A 20,705-nucleotide genomic window follows, 5' to 3' on the forward strand; every position below is an offset into this window, starting at 1 on the left:
GGGATCTCATTAGGACAGTATCGTAAACACCCTGTACACATTTTCTATTGCTGTAGAACAGTGTACCAGCATTCCAAGACCCAGTCCTTGTAAAGTTATGTGGTCCTCTGAGGAATTAGGAAGTTTACCTCTTTATCACTCCCACCATCCTTGTGTATATAAACATCTCCAGCATGGTTATTATTTTCCCAGCATCTGAATGCCATGTTATACCTCTGGCAGCTAAAGTTCTTGAACAAAAACCTTACCTTAAAGCTCAAATCCAGTCGGCTGGCTCCAAGCCTGGATCCCCTTTCTAGGACAAGCGGTGGTGGTCCTTTGGGAGACTGGAGACACGCAGGCAGCAGAGGACAGCTGAGATGGGGGAGCTGACGAGCCTGTGAAGTGGGACAAGAGAGAGGAAAGTGCAAATTAATTCGTAAAAGTAAAACCGGCCTTCCATGTATTTTATTCAGTAGTTTCCAACAAGAGCCAAACTGCTCAGCCTGGGCTATACACAGGAGGACCTAGTTTTTCTTGTTAAGTCCCCGACATAGGGGAGTTGATGTACAGCCCCCTTTCAAGCTGGGAAACATGCCCTCTAACGACAGTCTATGGGAATCTGCTTCTTCATAGGAAAATAGAAGGGCAGAGACAGGACGCACAGGAGATGCGCAGGCTGCCCCTTATCACTCAGGGTTCACTTTCATTGCCAGAGATTTCCTGCCTCTCAAACGTTAAAGCACCATAGACAGGAGCCTCGCCTGGTGCCTTTGCCCTTGTGCGTCTTTCCAAGCTGGGAACGCTGTCTGGCAGGATCCAGAAACACTAACGGGTTTGTAGTCTTTGACACAGCGTATCAGATGCTGTGGCTTGGCTCAGAGGCTGAGCTCCTTCCTGTGTCTTTGAGCTCTGGAAGGTGCAATGCCACATTTCCAGATGGCCTTGCAGACACAGCCCCAGGTGTGAGCTCTGTCCCCCGGACGCCTGCGTTCAGAACTGAGTCAGGAGGCGAGCGGGCAGGATATGGGGTTCCCGCCTCCTGGCACAGCTAAGGCAGCGGGACCTCACAGCAGGCCGCTGCCCGGCTGGGTGGGTCTGCTTCTCCTGGCAGAAACAGGGCAATGCGGGGCTAGAAACTGTCCCCAGCCCTGTGGGAAACGCTCCACCCACGTTTTCAGTCATGCCAACCATTTGGAAACCACGGAACACATGATAAAAATGTTTTTTGCTTAAACTAGCCAGAGTAGTTTCCATTATCTGCAACTGAATGCCCACCAGCCCAGGTATGCCGGGGTCTCTAAGACCACCCTTGGGCTTCATGGGTCGCTGGAAGGACTCAGAGGACCAGAAGTTGTTCCATTCACAGTTACAGGTTATTATAGCAGAAGGATAGAGCAAAATCTCAAAGGGAAAGTCACGTGGGCAAAGTCTAGGGCAAACCAGACACAAGCTTCCGAGAGTCCTCTCCCAGCAGTGCCACGGGACTCACTTAATTCCTTCAGCAAGGATGGCTGACGCCGTGGCTGCAAGACTGCCCCACCTGCCGCAGAGGGAGAGTAGGTGTTCAGCATAAACCACCTGCAGAAACCATGACAGCAGGGATCAGCCCCCAGGCATGCAGAACACTCCTCCAGTCCATGTACCCCGAGAGCTCGGTCGCCAGGAGCCAGCCAAGGGCGGACATGGAAGCAGCCCGTTCCTGGGTATGTGCACGGTCCCAGGGACCCAGAGCTGCTGCCTTAACCCTCTCCTGCCCACGAGGAATTCCACTTCTGGACAGGTAAAGAGTTACCCGAAATATGCAAGACACTAAAAACTACAAAGAGAGTAATTGTAATTTAAAACAGCCAAAAGCTGGGGGTGGGAGTAGAGGTTTGGTGACTAGAGGTCTCACAATAGGAAGATGTTACATCAATTATGGTTCATCCACTTAACTAAGTTTTAGGCCACCACTAAACACCAGTATGGTAAAATGATTATATGGGATGAAAAGTCAGGGTATAAAAGTGTACACAAACTGTTACCTCACTGCCCGATGTACAGTGAGGCCAAACAATACCAAAACATTGGAGTTTGGAGCAGACAAAGGTTTACTGCAGGGCACCGCAAGGAGACGCATGACTCAAGCCTTAAAAACCCTTATGTCCCTGAAAGCTTTCAGCAAAGCCCCCTTACAGGAAAGGTGAGGGAGGGGCGTAGTTAGTTGTTGAAGGCTTCTTGGTGTCAGATACGTTGTTGTTGAGGTCGGGTCATGGTCAGGTCACAATGTTCCTGTAAACCTCCCCCACATGCCGCGGAGCTGCTGGGCCCGTGAGCCATGGCCGCAGAGCCTGCGTGCCCGGAGCCTGTGCTCTGCAACGGGAGAGGCCAGGGCAGTGGGAGGCCCGCGTACAGCAAAAAAAAAAAAAAAAAAGAAAGGGCAAGGTCCCAAGGCTCGACTTTCGCCCTCCGAGGTCCAGGCCCTGGCTAAGAGGAAGGGGTCCCTGCGGGGGGCTGGGGAGGGGGTGCATACCCTGCCCTGGAGCCTTCGTCCAGCACCAGGTCTGGGTCCTCCCGCCAGTGCCCAGGCTCTGCTGAAGAGGCAGATCTCAGCTGGCGGCACCCTCAGGGCCGGGTCCCCAGACCCTGCCCAGCCGTCATCACGGAGGGAGCCAGGCGCCCAGGACCCAACTGGCCCTCAGGCTCCTCAGGCCACACAGATGGCAAAGTCAGGTCCTGCAGACCGTGTCCCATCCAAACTGCTGCTGCCATTAGTCACCGTGGCGGGGATGGGGATGAGGGTCACCGCAGTGACCACCTCAGTGGGTGGCCTTGGTGAGGGCTCTGGAGCCCTGCAGGACACAACCCCAGTCTGTTCCCTGGGCCCCCCAGCTCACCTGCCAGGCCCGAGGCCGGGTGAGCTGGAGGGCCCCAGGGAGAAGGCCGAGATCCGCCTCTTACCTCACTCTCGCCCGAGGAGCACTGGCAGAATGGGCCCACTAACGGTGGCTCATGGACAGCCGGTCACTTGGGGGAGGGGCCCATAGCGGTGGCGACAAATGGTTGAGTGGGACCTCTGACACAGTCTAACCATGGTGTTTGTGGTCTCCCGGTAACCACTGCCTGGTAACAGCATGGGGGGGGGGGTGATAACAGCCATGGCTGTGCTAGGGGCTGCACGCTGCTGTGCTCTATTACAATTCCCCCGTTTTCTTTGATACTCCTCAGTCCTGAGGAGAGCACGTGGGTGTGTTTTGGACAGAGTGGCTAATCATAAACTCGGTAGAGGAATTCGGTTTTGGTGGGACTTGGTCTCCACTTCCAATCCTGTTTCATCCTTCCCCAAGACTTTCAGGGAATCGGACGATGACTGCTCTAGCTAATTCCTGCTGAAATGGGGTGTAGTCCTACCTTGATTTGGGGAATGGATACCAAGTTGGAAATATTCCCAAGGTCCAAGTCCTGGATCCAAGTCTTATATAAGAAAGACCTTGTATAAGGGATTCAGGAAAATAAGACTGAAAACCAGTCTGGATCTTGCACTCTGCGGGAGACTGGTTGCCAAATAGCCAGACTCACAGAAGTATAATTTACCAAATTGCTGTAAGTCATGAGTAACTTGAGGGGAAGGGCTTCCCTATATCTGGAGAACACAGATCAAAATCAGTAATATTCCAGACAAAACCCAAAAACATAACCATATACACCAGTTTACACAATAACCAATCCTTTTACTTTTTATGAAGCCATCAGATCTTCCATTAGGATTTTAAATTTCTTACTCAGTTCAGTGGTATAATCTGAAATTTACTCTAGATCTGTGTTTGTCAAAAAGTCTTTCCTATGAATCTTCTTGAAAATGAAGAACTTTTTTTAACATCTTTATTGGAGTATAATTGCTTTACAATGGTGTGTTAGTTTCTGCTTTATAACAAAGTGAATCAGTTATACATATACATATGTCCCCACATCTCTTCCCTCTTGCATCTCCCTCCCTCCAACCCTCCCTGTCCCACCCCTCTAGGTGGTCACAAAGCACCAAGCTGATCTCCCTGTGCTATGCAGCTGCTTCCCACTAGCTATCTATCTTACGATTGCTACTGTATATATGTCCACGCCACTCACTCACTTCGTCCCAGCTTACCCTTCCCCGTCCCTGTATCCTCAAGTCCATTCTCTAGTAGGTCTGCATCTTTATTCCCATCTTGTCCCTAGGTTCCTCTGACCACTTTTTTTCTTTTTTTAGGTTCCATATATATGTGTTAGCATACTGCACTTGTTTTTCTCTTTCTGACTTACTTCACTCTGTATGACAGTCTCTAGGTCCATCCACCTCACTACAAGTAACTCAGTTTCATTCCTTTTTAGGGCTAAGTAATATTGCATTCTATATATGTGCCACATCTTTATCCATTCATCTGTTGATGGACACTTAGGTTGCTTCCATGTCCTGGCTATTGTAAACAGAGCTGCAATGAACATTTTGGTACATGACTCTTTGAATTATGGTTTCCTCAGGGTATATGCCCAGTAGTGGGATTGCTGGGTCATCTGGTAGTACTATTTTTAGTTTTTTAAGGAACCGCCATACTGTTCTCCATAGTGGCTGTTATCATTTACATTCCCACCAACAGTGCAAGAGTGCTCCCTTTTCTCCACACCCTCTCCAGCATTTAATTTTTCTAGATTTTTTGATGATGGCCATTCTGACCGGTGTGAGATGATATCTCATTGTAGTTTCGATTTGCATTTCTCTAATGATTAATGATGTTGAGCATTCTTTCATGAGTTTGTTGGCAGTCTGTATATCTTCTTTGCAGAAATGTCTATTTACGTCTTCTGCCCATTTTCGGATTGGTTTGTTTGTTTCTTTGTTATTGAGCTGCATGAGCTGCTTGTAAATTTCGGAGATTAATCCTTCATCAGTTGCTTCATTTGAAAATATTTTCTCCCATTTTGAGGGTTGTCTTTTCGTCTTGTTTATGGTTTCCTTTGCTGTGCAAAAGCTTTGAAGTTTCATTAGGTCCCATTTGGTTATTTCTGTTTTCATTTCCATTTCTCTAGGAGGTGGGTCAAAAAGGATCTTGCTGTGATTTATGTCATAGAGTGTTCTGCCTATGTTTTCTTGTAAGAGTCTGATAGTGTCTGGCCTTACATTTAGGTCTTTATTCCATTTTTGGTTTATTTTTGTGTATGGTGTTAGGGAGTGTTCTAATTTCATACTTTTACATGTACCTGTCCAGTTTTCCCAGCACCACTAATTGAAGAGGCTGTCTTTTCTCCACTGTATATTCTTCCTCCTTTATCAAAGATAAGGTGACCATACATGCATGGGTTTATCTCTGGGCTTTCTATTCTGTTCCATTGATCTATACGTCTGTTTTTGTGCCAGTACCATACTGTCTGGATTACTGTAGCTTTGTAGTATAGTCTAAAGTCAGGGAGCCTGATTCCTCCAGCTCCATTTTTCGTTCTCAAGATTGCTTTCGCTATTTTGGGTCTTTTGTGTTTCCATACAAATTGTGGAATTTTTTGTTCTAGTTCTGTGAAAAATGCCAGTGGTAGTTTGATAGGGACTGCATTGAATCTGTAGATTGTTTTGGGTAGTAGAGTCATTTTCAAAATGTTGATTCTTCCAATCCAAGAACATGGTATATCTCTCCATTTATTTGTATCATCTTTAATTTCTTTTATCAGTGTCTTAGAATTTTCTGCATACAGGTCTTTTGTCTCCTTAGGTAGGTTTATTTCTAGATATTTTATTCTTTTTGTTGCAATGCTAAATGGGAGTGTTTTCATAATTTCACTATCAGATTTTTCATCATTAGTGTATAGGAATGCCAGAGATTTCTGTGCATTAATTTTGTATCCAGCTACGTTACCAAATTCATTGATTAGCTCTAGTAGTTTTCTGGAAGCATCTTTAGGATTCTCTATGTATAGTATCATGTCATTTGCAAACAATGACAGCTTTACTTCTTTTCCGATTTGGATTCCTTTTATTTCTTTTTCTTCTCTGATTGCTGTGGCTAGAACTTCCAAAACTATGTTGAATAATAGTGTTGAGCGTGGGCAACCTTTTCTTGTTCCTGATCTTAGAGGAAATGTTTCCAGTTTCTCACCATTGAGGACAATGTTGGCTGTGGGTCTGTCATATATGGCCTTTATTATGTTGAGGAAAGTTCCCTCTATGCCTACTTTCTGGAAGGTTTTTATCATAAATGGGTGTTGAATTTTGTCAAAAGCTTTCTCTGCATCCATTGAGATGATCATATGGTTTTTTCCTTCAATTTGTTATTATGGTGTATCACGTTGATTGATCTGGGTATATTGAAGAACGCCTGCATTCCTGGAATAAACGCCACTTGATCATGGTGTATGATCCTTTTCATGTGCTGTTGGATTCTGTTTGCTAGTATTTTGTTGAGCATTTTTGCATCTATGTTCATCAGTGATACTGGCCTGTAGTTTTCTTTCTTTGTGACATCTTTGTCTGGTTTTGCTATCAGGGTGATGGTGGCCTCGTAGGATGAGTTTGGGAGTGTTCCTCCCTCTGCTATATTTTGGAAGAGTTTGAGAAGGATAGGTGTTAGTTCTTCTCTAAATGTTTGAAAGAAGTCGCCTGTGAAGCCATATGGTCCTGGGCTTTTGTTTCTTGGAAGTTTTTTTTTTTTTTTTTTTTTTTTTTTTTGCAGTACGCAGGCCTCTCACTGTTGTGGCCTCTCCCAACGTGGAGCACAGGCTCCGGACGCACAGACTCAGCGGCCATGGCTCACGGGCCCAGCCGCTCCGCGGCATGTGTGATCTTCCCGGACCAGGGCACGAACCCGTGCCCCCTGCATCGGCAGGTGGACTCTCAACTACTGCGCCACCAGGGAAGCCCCTGTTGGAAGATTTTTAATCACAGTTTCAATTTCAGTGCTCATGATTGGTCTGTTCATATTTTCTATTTCTTCCTGGTTCAGCCTCGGAAGGTTGTGCATTTCTAAGAATTTGTCCATCTCTTCCAGGTTGTCCATCTCTTCCAGGTTGTCCATTTTATTGGCAGAGTTGCTTGTAGTAATCTCTCATGGTCCTTTGTATTTCTGCAGTGTCAGTTGTTACTTCTCCTTTTTCATTGCTAATTCTATTGAGTCTTCTCCCTTTTTTTCTTGATGAGTCTGGTTAATGGTTTATCAATTTTGTTTATCTTCTCAAAGAACCAGCTTTTAGTTTTATTGATCTTTGCTATTGTTTCATTTCTTTTTCATTTATTTCTGATCTGATCTTTATGATTTCTTTCCTTCTGCTAACTTTGGGGGTTTTTGCTCTTCTTTCTCTAATTGCTTTAGGTGTAAGGTTAGGTTGTTTATTTGATATGTTTCTTGTTTCTTAAGGTAGGCTTGTATAGCTATAAACTTCCCTCTTAGAACTGTGTTTGCTGCATCCCATAGGTTTAGGATCGTTGTATTTTCATTGTCATTTGTTTCGAGGAATTTTTTGACTTCCTCTTTGATTTCTTCAGTCATCTCTTGGTTATTAAGTAGTGTGTTGTTTAGCCTCCATGTGTTTGTATTTCTTGCAGATTTCTTCTTGTAATTGATATCTAGTCTCATAGCGTTGTGTTCGGAAAAGATACTTGATACGATTTCAATTTTCTTAAATTTACCAAGGCTTGATTTGTGACTGAAGATATGATCTATCCTGCAGAATGTTCCATGAGCACTTGAGAAGAATGTGTATTCTGTTTTCTTTGGATGGAATGCCCTATAAATATCAATTAAGTCCATCTTGTTTAATGTATCATTTAAAGCTTTTGTTTCCTTATTTATTTTCATTTTGCATGATCTCTCCATTGGTGGAAGTGGGGTGTTAAGTCACCTACAATGATTGCGTTACTGTCCATTTCCCCTTTTATGGCTGTTAGTATTTGCCTTGTATATTGAGGTGCTCCTATGTTGGGTGCATAAATATTTACAATTATTATATCTTCTGAAGATGAAGCACTTTTGCAAAGCATCAGTTTAACTGTCTATTAAAGACTTTAAAAGGCAAAGTTAAAGATCTGATTACAATGGTTTGACAAAGAAGCTTAATCAAGTTGCAATGATATAACCAGACTCATGGCTGATAGATTATACCAGAGCATATCTACATTTCTGACACTTTATATAATTTCTAGAGTATCTATAGTAGTAACGTTTACCTGTACTGGATAATCTTAGAAGGCTTATCACTCCTTTGACAATGCTTCCCAAGTAATTCAATACACTAAATAATACTTACTAAATATTCCTCCTTGACATGACTTAAGGGCCCCCTGAAGAATCCCGAAGTTAGCTGGAGGTCAAAAGAACCTTAATTATAATTTGATATTTGGGAAGTTTGTCAAAATGTTTCAAAACACTTGGTCAAATAAGATCATCGGTCACTGTAAGACAATACTTGTTTCTTATCCAAAGTGAGAAGAGATCTTAAAAGCAAATACAGATCACTTAAAGGCAAGGAAGTTCATATAACCTCTTATCAAAAGCAGCATTCTAAATAAACTTGTACTCTTAGCAGAGAGGAACCAAATCTAGTCTTGCACAGCTTACTTTTTTTTTTTTTGGTATGCGGGCCTCTCACTGTTGCGGCCTCTCCCGTTGTGGAGCACAGGCTCCAGATCCGCAGGCTCAGCGGCCACGGCTCACGGGCCTAGCTGCTCCGCGGCATGTGGGATCTTCCCGGACCGGGGCACGAACCTGTATCCCCTGCATGAGCAGGCGGACTCTCAACCACTGCGCCACCAGGGAAGCCTGCAGAGCTTACTTTTAATAACAAAATCTATTTACCTAATTTTAATGTAATCTCAGCCCAACCGTGCACAAAACTCCATTTTTACTCAACACACAGATCCTACTTCCTCACTTTATACTGAAAATTTTTTCATTCGATTTTTAGTAGCTTTAATTACATATTTAGATTAGAATCCTCAACTCTTAAACACCTTAATTTTTAGAGAAAACCAAGAGGCAAGTAATTGTGAACTGTTTGTCAGTCCAGCATTTTGATTGGAAATTTATGCTTTAGTTTTTCTCTCCTAAGAAGGCAAAGGTAGATAAAGTTAGATTTGCCCAGCAACCAGCGTTCAAATATTTTATCCTATTTGAAATGACCCAGATAGTCAATGAATTCTTGTCATTTAACTTAGTTCAGTTTCAAGTTACCAAAATCTAGATAGGCTATTCTAGATAGACTTAAAGTTTCATCATATCAAGTTATTTTCCTTGCTGACAAATTTGCAACAGATATAAGGTCTTATTTGATTTCTAATAAACCTAGGTACAACAGAAATGTTATACTTAACAAACCAACAAGCTTAAGCTAGCTTCAATACCAGATACCAACCCAGATCATGAGGCCCTGAAATTCATTTTGGGCAATTTTCTAAGTATTAGGAAGTATTTAATTTGTAAGCACTTACTTTAGAGTCAGTTAAATAGAGCTCATTTACAAGTTAATTCAGCAGTATTATAACCAAAAATGGTCCAAATCTGGAGAATGCCCCTCAAGGTGTTGCATTTGGGAAACAAATCTGAGTTTCCCATAGCCAGCATACCTACACACAAGACCAAATCAAACATACACACAAGACCAAATCAAACATACACACAAAGAACAAAGTCTACTTCCTACAGGACAAAAACAAAAGGGTGAAGTTCAACAATTTCCTTAACTTTTTCAAACAAAGATCCCTCTTTTTAACAACAAACAACATGCAAATGGAAAGATAGGGAATCGTGACCACAAGTGTCATGGCAATTCACCTGGTAAATGCAAAACCAAAAATAAACGTTGGAATAAGTTAAGTTTACTTAGTTAACTTCAAGCTTTTTCCAAGAAATATTTTTATTTTCTCAGGGTCAGAATTCTGAAAAAAAAGTATTTCATCAAGCCAGCTTTCTCTAACTGCATAGGCAAAAAAAAAAAGTTTTGGAATTCCAAAAGAGTTTCATCCTAACCAATTTTTCTTTAGAGTGTAAAAAATACAGTGCCCATGCAGTGTTTAAAAAATCTTCTTTCTGGGCTTCCCTGGTGGTGCAGTGATTGAGTCCGCCTGCTGATGCAGGGGACATGGGTTCGTGCCCCGGTCCGGGAGGATCCCACATGCCGCGGAGCGGCTGGGCCCGTGAGCCATGGCCGCTGAGCCTGCGCGTCCAGAGCCTGTGCTCCACAACGGGAGAGGCCACAACAGTGAGAGGCCCACGTACCGCAAAAAAAAAAAAAAAAAAAATCTTTTCTTTTATGCTAGGGGCACTATAAGATGGAATAGAGCTCTGATTATCACAGCAGGTGTTATCAAATACCAAACAAACAAATGCAGTGCAAAACGGTCTCTCAGGATCACAGTTCCCTAGCACCAAAAAGGAGATTCCCACCCAGTGCAAAGGGAAAATCCCAACCAAAGCTCCGCCACAGGCAAAACCGAACACAACGGGAAAGGATACCTGGTGTCATCACACTTGAGCTCCGTTTTTCACCAAAGACGTCTCAACAAGCCAATGCAAGTACTGATTCACACACACACAATATACAAATAACAAACACGGTCCCACAAACAAAAGCACAAGCCAGAGTGGCTCACCCCAAAATGACATATACAAAAACACAAACGACAAATAAGCTACAGTCGCATAGACAGAAAATCAGAGGAAGGTAGTCTAAAATTCCTCTTCCACTCCCAGACGGAGGCCTCCAGAGTGGTCCAGCTCTCAAGAGAACGGACCCAAAGTGGCTCACTTGCTGCAACAGAAGCAGCCCAAATGGAGTGGAGCGAATTCCCAGCCTGCGCAAGCTGGAGTGACTTACCCCCAAGCGACACCAAATGTGGACCACAGCTCCTGATGTTTCTCTGCTCCCAACAGCCTCGTGCACTGGGGCGGCTGACCTCTATCAGGGAGAGCCCCTCCCAGTTCCCTGGAGCAAAATGAGCTCCAGAAGCTGCTGAGAACTCAGGAAAGGGGCTGCCCCTGGCTAGGGTCCACTGGCCACTGGCACAGACATCCTGGCTGGCTCACTATAATTGTTACCAAAACACAAGTCCGTGTGCCTCATACACAAGAGAGGCCAAACAATACTGAAATGTCAGAGTCTGGAACAGAGAAAGGTTTATTGCAGGGCCATGCAAGGAGATGGGTGGCTCATGCCTTAAAAACCCCAAACTCAAGCTCGAGGAGAAGATGGCGGAAGAGTAAGACACGGAGACCTCCTTCCTCCCCACAGATACATCAGAAATACATCTACACGTGGAACTGCTCCTATAGAACAGGTACTGAATGCTGGCAGAAGACCTCAGACTTCCCAAAAGGCAAGAAACTCCCCCACGTACCTGGGTAGGGCAAAAGAAAAAAGAATAAACAGAGACAAAAGAATAGGGACGGGACCTGCACCAGTGGGAGGGAGCCGTGAAGGAGGAAAGGTTTCCACACACTAGGAAGCCCCTTCACGAGCAGAGACTGCAGGTGGCGAAGGGGGTAAGCTTCAGAGCCACGGAGGAGAGCACAGCAACAGGGGTGCGGAGGGCAAAGCAGAGAGATTCCCGCACAGAGGATCGGTGCCGACCCACACTCACCAGCCCGAGAGGCTTGTCTGCTCCCCCGCTGGGGTGGGCGGGGGCTGGGAGCTGAGGCTCGGGCTTCGGTCAGGATCGCAGGGAGAGGACTGGGGTTGGCAGCGTGAACACAGCCTGAAGGGGGCTACTGGGCCATGGCTAGCGGGGAGCGAGTCCGGGAAAAAGTCTGGACCTGCCGAAGAGGCAAGAGACTTTTTCTTGCCTCTTTGTTTCCTGGTGCGCGAGGAGAGGGGATTAAGAGCGCTGCTTAAAGGAGCTCCAGAGACGGGCATGAGACGCTAAGGCTGCTGCTGCTGCCACCAAGAAGCCTGTGTGCGAGCACATGCCACTATCCACACCGCCCCTCCCAGGAGCCTGTGCAGCCCGCCACTGCCAGGGTCCCGTGATCCAGGGACAACTTCCCCAGGAGAACACACGGCGCGCATCAGGCTGGTGCAACATCATGCGGGCCTCTGCTGCTGCAGGCTCGCCCCCCACTCTGTACCCCTTCCTCTCCCCAGCCTGAGTGAGCCTGAGCCCCAGAATCAGCTGCTCCCTTAACCCCGTCCTGTCTGAGCAAAGAACAGACGCCCTCCGGAGACCTACACGCAGAGGTGGGGGCAAATCCAAAGCTGAGCCCCTGGGAGCTGTGAGAACAAAGAAGAGAAAGGGAAATCTCTCCCAGCAGCCTCAGAAGCAGTGGATTAAAGCTCCACAATCACCTTGATGTCCCCTGCATCTGTGGAATACCTGAATAGACAAAAGTCATCCCAAATTGAGGAGGTGGACTTTGGGAGCAAGATATATTATTTTTTCCCCTTGTCCTCTTTTTGTGAGTGTGTATGTCTCTGTGTGAGATTTTGTCTGTATAGCTTTGCTTTCACCATTTGCCCTAGGATTCTGTCCATCCATTCTTTTTTTCTTTTTTACTTTTTAAATTTTTTTCATAATTATTTTTTATTTTAATAACTTTATTTTAATTTTATCCTTTCTTTCTTTCTTTCCTTCCTTCCTTCTTTCCTTCTTTCATTCCTCCCTTCTTCCCTTCCTCCTTTCTTTCTTTCTTTTGTTCTTTCTTTCTTTGTTTCTTTCTTTCTTATTTTTTCTCCCTTTTATTCTGAGCCGTGTGGATGAAAGGCTCTTGGTGCCCAGCCAGGAGTCAGTGCTGTGTCTCTGAGGTGGGAGAGCCAACTTCAGCACACTGGTCCACAAGAGACCTCCCAGCTCCATGTAATATCAAACGGCGAAAATCTTCCAGAGACCTCCATCTCAACGCCAAGACCCAGGTTCACTCAACAACCAGCAAGCTACAGTGCTGGACACCCTATGCCAAACAACTAGCAAGACAGGAACACAACCCCACCCATTAGCAGAGAGGCTGCCTAAAATCATAAAAAGTCCACAGACACCCCAAAACACACCACCAGACATGGACCTGCCCACCAGAAAGACAAGATCCAGCCTCATCTACCAGAACACAGTCAGTAGTCCCCTCCACTAGGAAGCCTACACAACCCACTGAACCAACCTTAGCCACTGGGGACAGATACCAAAAACAACGGGAACTACGAACCTGCAGCCTGCGAAAAGGAGACCCCAAACACAGTAAGATAAGCAAAATGAAAAGACAGAAAACACACAGCAGATGAAGGAGCAAGTTAAAAACCCACCAGACTTAACAAATGAAGAGGAAATAGGCAGTCTACCTGAAAAAGAATTCACAATAATGATAGTAAAGATGACCCAAAATCTTGGAAATAGAATAGAGAAAATGCAAGAAACATTTAACAAGGACCTAGAAGAACTAAAGAGGAAACAAGCAATGATGCACACCACAATAAATGAAATTAAAAATACTCTAGATGGGATCAATAGCAGAATAACTGAGGCAGAAGAATGGATAAGTGACCTGGAAGATAAAATAGTGGAAATAACTACTGCAGAGCAGAATAAAGAAAAAAGAATGAAAAGAACTGAGGACAGTCTCAGAGACCTCCGGGACAACATTAAATGCACCAACATTCGAATTATAGGGGTCCCAGAAGAAGAGAAAAAGAAAGGCATTGAGAAAACATTTGAAGAGATAATAGTTGAAAACCTCCCTGATATGGGAAAGGAAATAGTTAATCAAGTCCAGGAAGAACAGAGAGTCCCATAAAGGATAAATCCAAGGAGAAACATGCCAAGACACATATTATTCAAACTATCAAAAATTAAATACAAAGAAAACATATTAAAATCAGCAAGGTAAAAACAACAAATAACACACAACGGAATCCCCATAAGGTTAACAGCTGATGTTTCAGCAGAAACTCTGCAAGCCAGAAGGGACTGGCAGGATATATTTAAAGTGATGAAGGAGAAAAACCTACAACCAAGAATACTCTACCCAGCAAGGATCTCATTCAGATGTGATGTAGAAATTAAAACCTTTACAGACAAGCAAAAGCTGAGAGAGTTCAGCACCACCAAACCAGCTTTACAACAAATGCTAAAGGAACTTCTCTAGGCAAGAAACACAAGAGAAGGAAAAGACCTACAATAACAAACCCAAAACAATTAAGAAAATGGAAATAGGAACATACATATCGATAATTACCTTAAATGTAAATGAATTAAATGCTTCCACCAAAAGACACAGACTGGCTGAATGGATACAAAAACAAGACCCATATATATGCTGTCTACAAAAGACCCACTTAGACCTAGGGACACATACAGAGTGAAAGTGAGGGGATGGAAAAAGATATTCCATGCAAATGGAAATCAAAAGAAAGCTGGACTAGCAATTCTCATATCAGACAAAATAGACTTTAAAATAAAGACTATTACAAGAGACAAAGAAGGGCACTACATAACGATCAAGGGATCAATCCAAGAAGAAGATATAACAATTGTAAATATTTATGCACCCAACATAGGAGCACCTCAATACATAAGGCAAATACTAACAGCCATAAAAGGGGAAATCAACAGTAACACATTCATAGTAGGGGATTTTAACACCCCACTTTCACCAATGGACAGATCATACAAAATGAAAATAAATAAGGAAACACAAGCTTTAAATGATACATTAAACAAGACGGACTTAATTGATATTTATAGGACATTCCATCTGAAAACAACAGAATACACATTTTTCTTAGGTGCTCATGGAACATTATCCAGGATAGATCATATCTTGGGTCACAAATCAAGTCTTGGTAAATTGAAGAAAATTGAAATCGTATTAGGTATCTTTTCCAACCACAATGCTATGAGACTAGATATCAATTACAGGAAAAGATCTGTAAAAAATACACACACATGGAGGCTAAACAACACACTACTTAATAACCAAGAGATCACTGAAGAAATTAAAGAGGAAATCAAAAAATACGTAGAAACAAATGACAATGAAAACACAACGACACTAAACCTATGGGATGCAGCAAACGCAGTTCTAAGAGGGAACTTTATAGCTATACAAACCTACCTTAAGAAACAAGAAATATCTCAAATAAACAACCTAACCTTACACCTAAATCAATTAGAGAAAGAAGAACAAAAAAACCCCAAAGTTAGCAGAAGGAAAGAAATCATAAAGATCAGATCAGAAATAAATGAAAAAGAAATGAAGGAAACAACAGCAAAGATCAATAAAACTAAAAGCTAGTTCTTTGAGAAGATAAACAAAGTTGCTAAACCATTAGCCAAACTTATAAAGAAAAAAAGGGAGAAGACTCAAATCAATAGAATTAGAAATGAAAAAGAAGTAACAACTGATACTGCAGCAATACAAAGGATCATGAGAGACAACTACAAGCAACTCTATGCCAATAAAGTGGACAACCTGGAAGAAATGGACAAATTCTTAGAAATGGACAACCTGCCGAGACTGAACCAGGAAGAAATAGAAAATATGAACAGACCAATCACAAACACTGAAATTGAAACTGTGATTAAAAATCTTCCAACAAACAAAAGCCCAGGACCAGATGGCTTCACAGGCAAATTCTATCAAACATTCAGAGAAGAGCTAACACTTATCCTTCTCAAACTCTTCCAAAATATAGCAGAGGGAGGAACACTCCCGAACTCATCCTACGAGGCCACCATCACCCTGATACCAAAACCAGACAAAAATGTCACAAAGGAAGAAAACTACAGGCCAATATCATTGATGAACATAGATGCAAAAATCCTCAACAAAATACTAGCAAACAGAATCCAACAGCACATTAAAAGGATCATACACCATGATCATGTGGGGTTTATCCCAGGAATGCAAAGGTTCTTCAATATACGCAATATACCATATTAACAAATTGAAGGAGAAAAACCGTATGATCATCTCAATAGATGCAGAGAAAGCTTCCAACAAAATTCAGCAACAATTTATGATAAAAAACCTGCAGAAAGTAGGCATAGAGGGAACTTTCCTCAACATAATAAACGCTATATATGACAAACTCACAGCCAACATCGTCCTCAGTGGTGAAAAACTGAAACCATTTCCACTAAGATCAGGAACAACACAAGGTTGCCCACGCTCACCACCCTTATTCAACATAGTTTTGGAAGTTTTAGCCACAGCAATCAGAGAAGAAAAAGAAATAAAAGGAATCCAAATCGGAAAAGAAGATGTGAAGCTGTCACTGTTTGCAGATGACATGAGACATATATAGAGAATCCTAAAGATGCTACCAGAAAACTATTAGTTAATCAATGAATTTGGTAAAGTAGCAGGATACAAAATTAATGCACAGAAATCTCTGGCATTCCTATACACTAATGATGAAAAATCTGAAAGTGAAATTAAGAAAACACTCCCATTTACCATTGCGACAAAAAGAATAAAATATCTAGGAATAAACCTACCTAAGGAGACAAAAGACCTGTATGCAGAAAATTCTAAGACACTGATGAAAGAAATTAAAGATGATACAAATAGATGGAGAGATATACCATGTTCTTGGATTGGAAGAATCCACATTGTGAAAATGACTCTACTACCCAAAGCAATCTACAGATTCAATGCAATCCCTATCAAACTACCACTGGCATTTTTCACAGAACTAGAACAAAAAATTTCACAATTTGTATGAAAACACAGAAGACCCCGAATAGCCAAAGCAATATTAAGAACGAAAAATGGAGCTAGAGGAATCAGGTTCCCTGACTTCAGACTATACTACAAAGCTACAGTAATCAAGACAGTATGGTACTGGCACAAAAACAGAAATATAGATCAATGGAACAGGAGAGAAAGCCCAGAGATAAACCCACGCACATATGGCCACCTTATCTTTGATAAAGGAGGCAAGAATATACAGTGGAGAAATGACAGCCTCTTCAATAAGTGGTGCCAGGAAAACTGGACAGGTACATGTAAAAGTATGAAATTAGAATACTCCCTAACACCATACAGAAAAATAAACTCAAGGGCTTCCCTGGTGGCGCAGTGGTTGAGAGTCTGCCTGCTGATGCAGGGGACCTGGGTTCGTGCCTGGTCCGGGAGGATCCCACATGCCGCGGAGCAGCTGGGCCTGTGAGCCATGGCCGCTGAGCCTGCATGTCCGGAGCCTGTGCTCCACAACGGGAGAGGCCACAACAGTGAGAGGCCCACATACCACACACAAAAAAAAAAAAAAAAGAAAAAAAAAACCTCAAAATGGATTAAAGACCTAAACGTAAGGCCAGACACTATCAAACTCTTACAGGAAAACATAGGCAGAACACTCTATGACATAAATCACAGCAAGATCCTTTTTGACCCACCTCCTAGAGAAATGGAAATAAAAACAAAAATAAACAAATGGGACCTAATGAAACTTCAAAGCTTTTGCACAGCAAAGGAAACCATAAATAAGACGAAAAGACAGCCCTCAGAATGGGATAAAATATTTGCAAATGAAGCAACTGACAAAGGATTAATCTCCAAAATTTACAAGCAGCTCATGCAGTTCAATAACAAAGAAACAAGCAACCCAATCCGAAAATGGGCAGAAGACCTAAACAGACATTTCTGCAAAGAAGATATACAGATTGGCAACAAACACATGAAAGAATGCTCAACATCATTAATCATTAGAGAAATGCAAATCAAAACTACAATGAGATATCATCTCACACCGGTCAGAATGGCCATCTTCAAAAAATCTAGAAAAAATAAATGCTGGAGAGGTTGTGGAGAAAAGGGAACCCTCTTGCACTGTTGGTGGGAATGTAAATTGATACAGCCACTATGGAGAACAGTATGGAGGGTCCTTAAAAAACTAAAAATAGAACTACCATATGACCCAGCAATCCCACTACTGGGCATATACCCTGAGAAAACCATAATTCAAAAAGAGTCATGTACCACAATGTTCACTGCAGCTCTATTTACAATAGCCAGGACATGGAAGCAACCTATGTGTCCATCAACAGATGACTGGATAAAGAAGATGTGGCACAGATATACAATGGAATATTACTCAGCCATAAAAAGAAATGAAATTGAGTTATTTGTAATGAGGTAGATGGACCTAGAGTCTGTCATACAGAGTGAAGTATGTCAGAAAGAGAAAAACAAATACCGTATGCTAATACATATATATGGAATCTAAGAAAGAAAAAAAAAGGTCATGAAGAACCTAGGAGTAAGATGGGAATAAAGACACAGATCTACTAGAGAATGGACTTGAAGATACGGGGAGGGGGAAGGGTAAGCTGGGAAGAAGTGAGAGAGTGGCATGGACATATGTACACTACCAAATGTAAAACAGATAGCTAGTGGGAAGCAGCCGCATAGCACAGGGAGATCAGCTCGGTGCTTTGTGACCACCTAGAGGGGTGGTATAGGGAGGGTGGGAGGGAGGGAGACGCAAGAGGGAAGAGATATGGGAACATATGTGTATGTATAACTGATTCACTTTGTTATAAAGCAGAAACTAACACACCATTGCAAGGCAATTATACTCCAATAAAGATGTTAAAAAAAAAAACAAAACCCAAACTTGAGGGGTTCGAGTTCCTTCTAGTGTCCCCCCGCCCTGCCCCGGCGCCCCCCCATCCCCACTCACCCTGAGGACTCAGGTCCCACACACTTGGAGCGGAGGCCCAGACCCCGCGGCCAGGCCAGGAGCCTGATCTCTTTTCCTTTGTAGCTTTTCCCACAGCAAGAAGTAATCCCGTGTGCACTTGTTAACTGATGTTTTCTCCCAAGCTCTCATCTATGAGGACAGGAGCTATGCCATGCTCGTCCTGGCTGCGTCCTCGAGGCCTGCGACAGAGCCTGGCTGAGGGCAGGCCTCCAGTAAATACGCGTTGCCACGGGATTGCGTGCTTTTAATGGGGAAGTTTGTGGTGTGTGAATTACGTCTCAACAAAGCAAGTTTTAAGAAGACATTACCATTAAAACAAGTAAACGAATTAAACACTAAAGAGAATTACTATACGGTGGCATTTAATGTAGTTAGAAAAAAAGTTTGAGTTGCATGTCTATTGACGTGGGAAAATAGTCAAGAGACACCAGGCAAAAGAGTTTTGCTAAAGCAGTTTATTTATACAATATGACCCCGGTGTTTTTTGTTTGTTTGCTTTTGGGGTTTTTTTTTTTTTTTTTGCTTAACAAAAGGATATATACACTGTTTAACCAGTATTTCTGAATGCCCATATTTGTGGGCACAGTTATAAGTGTTTGTGACCCATCAGTGAATAAAGACACTTGTTATCATGGGGCTTACGTTCTAGCACGGGAAGAGTACCACAAACAATAAGCACAACACACAAGTACATCATATAGCCTGTGAGATGGGACAAAGGGCCATGGGGGGGTCACCTGGCAGAGAGGGTTGGGAGCCTGAAATTAAGGTGCCAGCCTGCTCCTTGAGAAGGTGAGCAAAGACTCAAGTGGGCACTAGCCACGCGGGTGTCTGAGGGGGTAGCAAGACCCCAGGTTTGAGCCTCTTCGGTTCAGGGGACAGCCAGGACACCCGTGTGGCTGCAGCGGAGCAAACAACAGGGACCCACTGGTAGAGGAGGGTGGGGTGGCCGGAGCACCTCGCTGCCGAGGTGAAGACGGTGGCTTCCACTCTCCCCGAGTGGGAGAACCATGGTGGGATTGCGACCACAAGACAGAGGGGACCTCCAGTCTGAGTGGGTGGCTCTGGCTGTGGAATTGAGGGGAACAGGCAGGGAGGCCTGTCCAAAGGCTACTACAGTAACCCAGGCCCGGGAGGATGGTGGCTCAGATCCAGCAGAAGGCAGACAGGTCGTTAGGAGAGGCTGCTGTCCAGGTTTTTAACAACAGGGCCAAGGAGGTCTCCTAATGGATTGAATGTGAGGGGTGACAGAAGGAGGAATCAAAACCCCCAGTGTTTCGTCTAAGCAACCGGGAGTGGAGTTGACAACCACAAAGATGAAGCAAAGGATGAAGCCAGTTTGAAAGAACTGGGGCTTAGCCTTGGACATGTCACCTTTGGGGAGCCTGCCAGGCATCTGTGCGTCACTGTCTGCAGTGGCCTCTCACAAAGTATCTGCTGACCAGAGGCCGGGAACCACTTCCCCGGAATCCCTTCTCCATCAGTCAGCCGACGAGAGGCCTCAGATAGGAGGCCCGATTCCCTGGGGGTGGTTGTAGCCAGAGGGAGGTTGGCAGTGGCTTCTGAGTGAGCTCTGGGATAACTGCCCACATCTGGGATGCTGGTAGGTGCCTGTTACCCACAGCATCTTTTTTTTTTTAATTTATTTATTATGTATTTATTTATTTTTGGCTGCATTAGGTCTTAGTTGCTGCATGCGAGCTTTCTCTAGTTGTGGCGAGCCGGGGCTACTCGTCGTTGTGGTGTGTGGGCTTCTCATTGCAGTGGCTTCTCTTGTTGCACAGCATGGGCTCTAGGCGCGTGGGCTTCAGTAGTTGTGGCACGCATGCTCAGTAGTTGTGGCTCATGGGCTCTATGAGCGCAGGCTCAGCAGTTGTGGCGCACGGGCTTAGTTGCTCCGTGGCATGTGGGATCTTCCTGGACCAGGGCTCGAATACTCACATCATCTTCAGGACAGTATACTGCGGGAGCCTGAGGGAGCTGGCCGGAGAACCCTGACACCTGGTGGCTTCCAGTGTGTGCTTGCTGCAGATGAAACAGAGTGACAGCTTGGCTGACTGTCCCTCCCCGAGGCCTTCTCACCATGGTCTTAAGTCCCAATC

The 20,705-nt window shown here is 43.9% G+C and overlaps 1 long non-coding RNA gene across 1 annotated transcript in view; it reads right to left on the reverse strand.

Annotated features, from left to right (window-relative positions):
• Window positions 1-20,705, reverse strand: part of LOC137228233 (uncharacterized) — a 560,753-nt gene that overhangs the window by 523,174 nt on the left and 16,874 nt on the right. The window contains exon 2 of the long non-coding RNA XR_010945217.1: window positions 249-377. This is a non-coding gene — a long non-coding RNA (uncharacterized lncRNA). The remainder of the gene's footprint in view (window positions 1-248; window positions 378-20,705) is intronic.

Source organism: Pseudorca crassidens, chromosome 7 (assembly GCF_039906515.1).
Source record: "Pseudorca crassidens isolate mPseCra1 chromosome 7, mPseCra1.hap1, whole genome shotgun sequence".
Classification (NCBI taxonomy): domain Eukaryota; kingdom Metazoa; phylum Chordata; class Mammalia; order Artiodactyla; family Delphinidae; genus Pseudorca; species Pseudorca crassidens.